The sequence below is a fragment of the Mchenga conophoros genome, linkage group LG20 (genome assembly GCF_057382185.1).
Source record: "Mchenga conophoros isolate Kocher_MC1m ecotype Shallow Benthic linkage group LG20, M_conophoros_male_GT1.1, whole genome shotgun sequence".
Classification (NCBI taxonomy): Eukaryota; Metazoa; Chordata; class Actinopteri; order Cichliformes; family Cichlidae; genus Mchenga; species Mchenga conophoros.
Window position 1 is genome coordinate 27,968,728 of NC_140545.1, and position 8,994 is coordinate 27,977,721.

The window sequence follows — 8,994 nt, forward strand, 5'->3', positions numbered from 1 at the left end:
TGTGACTGACTTGTTTAACTTTCAGTGGTTTTCTAAGCTGTTTGAGGAAGAAAGACGTGCATACATAAACAGACACACAGCAATGATTGTTCAGTTCAGGACTGAAATTCATTAAATTCATTTGAGAAATGGGATAGTCACTTCATATATCAGGAGCTAGATGTTATAAACCCAAAACCAAAGCAAAGAAACACCATGGCTCTTTCTTTCTTTCCCAATCCCCCTGCCAACCACACAGCACATGCAGACGTGATGGCATCCACTGAATACACCAAAGTTCAAAATGTTTCATGAAAGTGTCCCTCACATAGTGTGGTGCATTACTCTGTCCCTCCAGTTTCATCGTCTCTGTCATGACCCTGTGCCTTCTCGGCTGACTCTGTATGGCTACAAGTGTTTTTGTTGTGCTGCATCTCTCTCCCCTCCCGCACACTGCGCTCTACCGGGGCGGAGTCATGACGGCTCCAGCCCCTGGCTCGGACAACTGCAAACAATCATCTCATCCACTTCTTAAGGCGGCTGCTGAGAGTGCTTCTTCGCTGGATTATTGTGTAACACTCGTCAGTGTCATCGCTAATCTGAGCTTTTTCCCGAGTTTCCTCCCTGTGTCAGATTTCTCGCCAACCTGAGGACCGCCGTTTGGTGAGCTAAAAGCCGGAGTCCGAGCTACCTGAGCTTCAGTGAAGGATTGTGTACTTAGCCATCCCCTTCCCGTGCCTGTGTTCCCCGGAGACCCTCTTCCTGTGCCCCCTCGCCTGTATATATCCGCACCTGGTGTCTGTGTGTAAATAAATTGTGAACTGAAGTGACGGACTGCCTCCGAGTCTCTCCTGAGCCTGACAGAATAATCCAGCCATCGCTATGGACTCGGCAGACCCAGCCTCGGCAGCGACAGCCCCCAAAGCTTCTTCAAGCTACTGCCGTCAGGGAGGAGACTGCGGAGTCTCCAGGCCAGGACCAGCAGACTGAAGGACAGCTTCATCCATCAGGCTGTCAGGAAGCTTAACTCCCTCCCGATTCTGCCCCCTCTCCCCTCTTCTCCTCCATGGTCTCACTGAACTCTGTCACATACACACACACACACACACACACACACACACACTCTGGCTCACTCACTGGCCTGCACCAGTTACCAGTCACTTTGTGGAGCATTGGACTGCCACTACCTCATAAGACTTTGTTGTTATACTATCTCTTACTGTACATTACTAAATCTCCATTTGCACTATTTGCCTATTTGCACTACTCTGCCTGGTTTACACTCAATGTCATTTACCCTTACCTGAATACTGTATATTGTATATTGTATAGCTTTCTTGTTAATTTGTATTGTATTTATTTAAATTTTTACTTTTTAATTATTTTATTTGCATTTTTTAATCACTCTCTTATATTTAAATGTTCATTGCTATTTCATCTAGGGTTTGAGAGTAACGAAATTTCTATTCTCTGTATGTCCTGTACATGTGGCAGAATTGACAAATAAAGTTGACTTTGACTTTGACTTTGATGTCTCTGGAGGAGCTTCTGCACCGACACGAACAAATGCTAGTAAGGCTCAGCGGAGAAGTGGCATCTCTAACTCAGGCTTTCGCCCAACGGACTCCACTGGCCGACGATCCGCTTCCTGCGGCTCCTCCCCAGGTAACACACGCTCCTGCCGTCACTACAGCAGCCACAGCAGCCACAGCTACTCCGGCTGCTAGCGCAGTAGCTTCAGTAGGATAAGCTGGATAAGCTTTTACCTTCACCTGAGGTTTTTTCTGGGGAGATGGGAAAATGTGCGGGATTTTTGTTGCAGTGTTCCATGCAGTTTCAATTACTACCTCATGTGTTTGTTACTGACGGGGTTAAGATCGCTTACGTCACCCAGCTACTACGTGACCGAGCCCTGGCCTGGGCCCAGGCCCAGCTGCAGGCTTGCCCCGGAATGTCTTACGATGACTTCCTGTCTCGCTTCAAGTCGGTGTTTGATAAAGGCTCTAGTACGGAGGCTGCCGGCTATCGTTTGATTAATCTGAAGCAAGGTAGGCGGAGCATGGCTGACTTTTCTGTTGATTTCTGGACCCTAGCTGCGCAGACCAAGTGGGGACCTGAGGCCCTGAAGACCACTCTGCTAAATAATATCCGCGAAGAGCTCAAGGATGAGATAATGATGCGGGAGCTTCCTGCTTCTCTAAATGCTTTAATGTCCCTGTGTATTCAGGTGGATGATCGCCTGCGGGCGCGCCAGAGCTCACGAAGACAGCAGTTTCGTGAGCCCCTGGCTTCTCGGGAGCCCCAACCCGACGCACGAGAGGCTAGAGCTTTTGGAACTGAGGAGGAGGTACCCATGCAGCTGGGACGTTCTCGACTCACTCCTGCGAAGCGACAACGCCGGTTTTCCGCGGGTGAGTGTTTGTATTGCGGTCGCATGGGGCATTTCATCTCTGCCTGCCCGGCGCTGGCAAAAGGAGGCGCCCGCCAGTAATTGAGAGGGTACTGGTGGGCGACCTGTCCAGCAACAAGCCTCTTCCCCGTCTCTTGCTGTCTGCAAAACTCACCCTCCGGTCGTTGTCCCATTCCCTCCCTGCGTTAATTGACTCTGGTGCAGAACAAAATTTCATTGATGCGTCGCTAGTCTCAAAGTTCAACATTGGCACACGGCCACTGCCTCATCCTCTCCGCGTGTCCGCCCTGTCCGGTCACCGGTTGCCTGACATAACGCACATCACCCTACCTGTCACACTCACTCTCTCCGGTAACCACGTTGAGAACATTTGTTTCTGTGTGTTTAAGGCACCAGTGACCCCGCTCGTACTAGGTTATCCATGGCTTTCACAACACAACCCACACATCGACTGGAAGAAAGAGCAAGTTATGGGGTGGAGTATGGGCTGCCACATGACCTGCCTTCGGGCCGCCACGCCTTCTGCCCTTTCTTCCCTCCCCGGGAAGCCTTCAAAGTCGCCGGAGCTATCTTCGGTTCCTTCCGTCTATCATGACCTCGCAGCAGTTTTTAGTAAGGATGAGGCGAGCTCTCTTCCACCACACCGGCCCTATGACTGTGCCATCGATCTTCTCCCTTGGGCGCCTCTCCCCTCTGGCCGCCTCTACAGCCTCACACAGCCCGAAAGGGAAACCATGGAGAGATACGTCAATGACTCTCTGGCTGCTGGGATAATTCGCCCGTCATCTTCCCCGGTGGGGGCAGGTTTCTTCTTTGTTGATAAAAAAGACAAGACGCTCCGGCCGTGTATTGATTACCGCGGCCTCAACAAGATCACTGTAAAGAACAAGTACCCTCTTCCCCTCCTGAATTCAGCTTTCGAGCTACTCCAGGGGGCCACGGTGTTCAGCAAACTAGACCTGCGAAACGCTTACCACCTGGTGAGAATCCGGGAAGGAGATGAGTGGAAGACCGCTTTCAACACGCATATTGGACACTTTGAGTATCTCGTCATGCCCTTTGGCTTAACCAATGCGCCCGCGGTCTTCCAGGCCCTAGTTAACGATGTTCTGAGGGATTTTATTAATCGATGTGCTTTTGTGTACCTAGATGACATTCTCATTTTCTCTAAGTCCCAGGCGGAGCACGAGAGTCACGTGAGGCAGGTCCTGCAGCGCCTCCTGGAGAACCGGCTGTTCGTGAAAGCAGAGAAATGTGAATTTCACGTCGACACGGTGGCCTTCCTTGGCTATATCATCTCTCGGGGGGGATCTCAAACCTGACCCTGAGAAGGTCCGGGCCGTGGTGGACTGGCCTCAACCGCCGAACCGCCAGAGGATTCGCCAACTTCCACCGACACTTCATAAAGGACTACAGTAAGGTTGCCTCACCTCTCACTGCACTTACCTCCCCCAAAGTTCCTTTTCAGTGGGACCTCTCTGCTCAGAAGGCCTTTTCCCTACTAAAGGAGAAGTTCACTACCGCCCCCATCCTCCGTCAGCCCAACCTCAGGCAACCGTTCGTGGTGGAGGTGGATGCTTCGGACTCTGGAGTGGGAGCAGTTCTGTCACAGCGATTTGAAGGTACGCTCCATCCCTGTGCGTTCTTTTCTCGTCGTCTCTCACCCACAGAACAGAACTACGGCATCGGTGATCGGGAGTTGCTAGCGGTCAAACTGGCCCTGGAGGAGTGGAGGCACTGGCTTGAGGGCACGGAACACCCGTTCATCGTGTGGACCGACCATAAAAACCTTGAGTACATCCGGTCCGCCAAACTCCTAAATTCACGACAAGCCAGGTGGGCCCTCTTCTTCACTAGATTCAATTTCTCCATCACTTACAGACCAGGGTCGCGCAACGTGAAACCCGATGCACTCTCCCGTCAGTTTTCCAGTACGGAGGGGGACTCCGATCCAGAACCGATTCTTCCAGCTACCTGTGTTATTGGAGCTGTCACATGGGAGATCGAAGCTCTCGTGCGAGAGGCCCAGGATACTGACCCCGACCTGGGCACGGGCCCCCCTCATCGGTTGTTTGTCCCTGCTGCTGTCCGACCCAAAGTGCTCCACTGGGGCCACACTGCCCGGTTCACCTGTCATCCAGGAGCCCGCCGCACCATCACCTTCCTCCAGCAGTTTTTCTGGTGGCCTTCCTTGGACAAGGACGCCAGGGAGTACGTTATGGCGTGCGCCACATGTGCCCTGAACAAACGTCCCAACCAACCACCCGCCGGGCTTCTTCAACCGCTCCCCACGCCAGGACGGCCCTGGTCCCACATAGCGCTGGACTTCATTACGGGGCTCCCACCGTCATCAGGTAACACCACCATCCTCACTATCGTTGATCGTTTTTCTAAGGCAGCTCATTTCATCGCCCTCCCGAAGCTCCCTACGGCCCTGGAGACCGCCCGGCTGCTCACCACCCACGTCTTCCGGCTTCATGGCATTCCAATGGATATCGTTTCCGACCGGGGACCCCAATTTACCTCTCGGGCTTGGAAGGAGTTCTGCACGCAGATCGGCGCCACGGTCAGTCTCTCTTCGGGCTTCCACCCTCAGAGCAATGGACAGGCCGAGGGTACCAACCAAGAGCTCGAAGCAGCACTCCGCTGTGTCGTCTCTCTCAACCAGACCACTTGGAGCGAGCAGCTCCCCTGGGTTGAGTACGCCCACAACTGCCTGACCTCATCAGCCACTGGACTGTCGCCGTTCGACGCCTCATTGGGCTACCAACCACCCCTGTTCCCGGCCGTGGAAGGTGAGCATACCGTCCCATCAGTACAACATCATTTCCGCAGGTGCCGCCGGGCCTGGCGGTCCACCCAAGCCGCTCTGCTGCGGACGGCGGAGCGCAATAAGGCGCTCGCCGACCGCCGGCGGGTCCCTGCACCTGCCTATACGGTTGGGCAACAGGTATGGCTCTCCTCACGCTTCGTTCCCATTCGTGTTGAGTCAAAGAAGCTTTCCCCGGCATTCATCGGTCCGTTCGAGATCGAGGCCCTGGTCAATCCGGTATCTGTCCGTCTGAAGCTGCCTCGCAACATGCGTATCCATAATGTTTTCCATGTCTCCCAGGTCAAACCCGTGCTCTCCAGCCCGTTGTGCCCTCCTTCCAGGCCCCCTCCGACCCGCCCGGCTCGTGGCTGGGCAGGAAGTGTTTGACATCGCCCGCATTATGGACTCTCGGCGGCGGGGGAGGGACGTTCAGTACCTGGTAGACTGGGAGGGCTACGGGCCAGAGGAACGTTCCTGGGTGCCCCGGTCGGCGGTTCTGGCTCCTGGTCTGCTCCGCGAGTTTCACCGGCGGCATCCGGGTAAGCCGGGTGGGTCGCCGAGAGGCTCCCGTTGAGGGGGGTACTGTCATGACCCTGTGCCTTCTCGGCTGACTCTGTATGGCTACAAGTGTTTTTGTTGTGCTGCATCTCTCTCCCCTCCCGCACACTGCGCTCTACCGGGGCGGAGTCATGACGGCTCCAGCCCCCGGCTCGGACACCTGCAAACAATCATCTCATCCACTTCTTAAGGCGGCTGCTGAGAGTGCTTCTTCGCTGGATTATTGTGTAACACTCGTCAGTGTCATCGCTAATCTGAGCTTTTTCCCAAGTTTCTTTCGTGCCGCAACTTACCTTTTTTCCTCCCTGTGTTAGATTTCTCGCCAGCCTGAGGACCGCCGTTTGGTGAGCTAAAAGCCGGAGTCCGAGCTACCTGAGCTTCAGTGAAGGATTGTGTACTTAGCCATCCCCTTCCCGTGCCTGTGTTCCCCGGAGACCCTCTTCCTGTGCCCCCTCACCTGTATATATCCGCACATGGTGTCTGTGTGTAAATAAATTGTGAACTGAAGTGACGGACTGCCTCCGAGTCTCTCCTGAGCCTGACAGTCTCATTGTTTGTTTTTTAATGAACAAACATTTTCCCCTCAGGCACTTTAATCAAGTCTTCCTCCCTCAGTGTCACTGTTATCACAGATAAAGTGCCTGTTTTCAGTGCTGTTACTGTCAGTCTCGTCTGAACTGAGCTGAAAACAAGCACCAAGGTAAAAAAACAACAACAACAAGCTTTTACAAAGGTACAGCTCCTTTCCCAGCAAACATTGTGATGATGATGAAAAACTATGTTTGTTATGTTCTGTGCCGTGAGGTCACTTTGAAAATGTTGGCCGTTTGCTGTTCAGTCTGTTTCACAGTGAGTGCTCTCTTTTTATTTCTTCTTTATTTCACCAAATAAAACCCATTATTCAAAAAAACTTTTAACTTTTCATAAAGTTCTTCTTCTGTAACGAAACGATTTACATGTGTTAGTTTTTGTGTTATATGTTGTTGCCTTTGTTTATTTTGTTTGTTCTAATGTGTAACTTTACTTCATAACGCCTAAAAATTCAACTTAAATTCTTGTTTTGTTAAATCTGATGAAAATTAACAACCTTTTCAGGTAATAGCATCTCTGCCATTTGTTGCAGGACATTGTCAGTCTGGCCTAATGTCAAATGTGCTGTCCTGTTACTACTTATTATTCCGTCATGACTTAGATTGATATGACAGGTTTGTTCTGTTATGTGAGATGACAGCAACATCAGTGTTACGGAGGCATAGCTAAGGTTGTTGCAAGTGAAGCAGGAAGGGAACACTGATCATTCATTTCACATCTCCCGACAAATGAAACAGCACCAAATATTTGAATCAGTCACGTCACCTCTGGTGTTTCGTAGCCTTAGCGTCGTCGGTCATGTGATTACAAAGATCTGACATAAGCCCCGGCACAGTGAGACGAGACGCTTCGGCTGAGATGAAACAAGCTTCAGAGTCTCAGTGTCAAACATCTTTAATGACGCCTCGTGGACTGTAGCACGTTCCTCTTACTGCATCCACATTGTGTTGGCAAGATGTTGATGTGTCGCTCAGTTGTGCCATCTGCTGGTTGCAAAAAATATTGCAGGCGACCCGGTTAAAAAGCGCTGTGGAGACTAAACTCTGTTCATTCATTCTGACATCTGGACACCAAATGAGTGATAAGGCATTATGCATAAACAAGAATGATGTGCATCATATTTGTGTGTGCAGTGTATGATTTGCAGGTGTGATCATCACATGACAGAAAGTGCTTTAAGTGCTCAAAGTGTTTGTTTTTAGGGCAGAAAGCACAGAATACAAAGAAAAAACTAAAAACCAGCTTATAGCAGGACTTCACATATACTGTAGTGTGCATCCATGTGGGTTTACTGGATATAAATACAGGCTCCATATTTATGCAAAGGTGTAAAGAAGGTTGGTTTTAGGAGTGATTTATGAGGTCAGCCGCTGATGTTGGACAGTCGGGCTTGCATTCTCCACTGGAATTTATCCCAGAGCTGTTCTATCAGGTTAATGTCTGAGTGGGTGAGTGATTACTTTTGGCAGTACAGTTTAAGGTTATGACATATTGTATCACAACTTTTTGGCAGCTGGGCAGACATACCAGTGTGTAATATTACAGAAAAACCAAGGTGAAAGAGAATCGATTGAACTGATTGTCCTGAATTCCCTTCTTTGGTTGTATTCAGTATTTTATTTTATTTTTTTGGGCCCATTGGTGTACCCAGAATAAAGTTGTGCAATATCACCTGTGCAACAGCAGTAGCATGTACAATTGGACTGCTAAATGAACTAGTCGGCCAGTTGAAGGATTTTTCCTTTTTTACAATTGTCGTGTTGTAATCTGGTCAGCTTTTGCTGTTTTACATTTCGAATTCTTGGCATGTGATTTAAAGATCAGCCTGTGAGTGAATATGAAGGGAACTCATTTCTGAATCCAGTGTTCAGAGAATATCCTGCATATACTGAACTCAGTCAAACTGTTTGACATGCAAAATGACCTCAGTCTTTTTTTATCGCCCTCATGTGAACTGACCAGTGTCAAAGTCTTTACTCAGTAACAGTAAAGTATTACTCATTACTTTACTCTTTACTTTTAAAGTAATGCAGTATGTTCTTTACTATCACCAATGTGAGTCACAGATAACGTGTCTAACAGTCACGTGTGCTTGCTCAGGCATTGTACGGTGAATGCAAACACCTTCTTTTGATCCATGATGCCATTAAAACCTTCACCTTCACTGAGTCGCCTGTAAGCTGTATTATATAATTTGACTGTCAGAGAACAGATCTGTGCATTTATGAATCTTCAGCTCATTGACTGAGCCATCATACACTGTGCACTGTCTCAGAAACCTGTTTCTACACAAACACGAGGTTCATGAAACATGACATGTTTCTGTTGTAACTGTGAAATCTCAGCCTCTCTTTGTGTACTGCTAATGATTTACTCCTTCTCACACCTTCCTCTTTCTATCAGCAGTATAGTGATGCTATTAAAAAGGTTGTTGTAGTTTAAAAATGAAAATCTTTCCCTTTAAAGATTAGATGAGGCCAATTTGGCATCCAGACTCATATATTTCAGCATTAATGGTGCTTTCACAAATGTGTAAGTAACTCATGCCGCATGTCTGTGAAGGTTCTCAGTCAGCCAGGTCACCGTAGTCTAAAGCAGCGGTCCCCAACCTTTTTTGCGCCACGGACCGGTTTATGCCCGACAA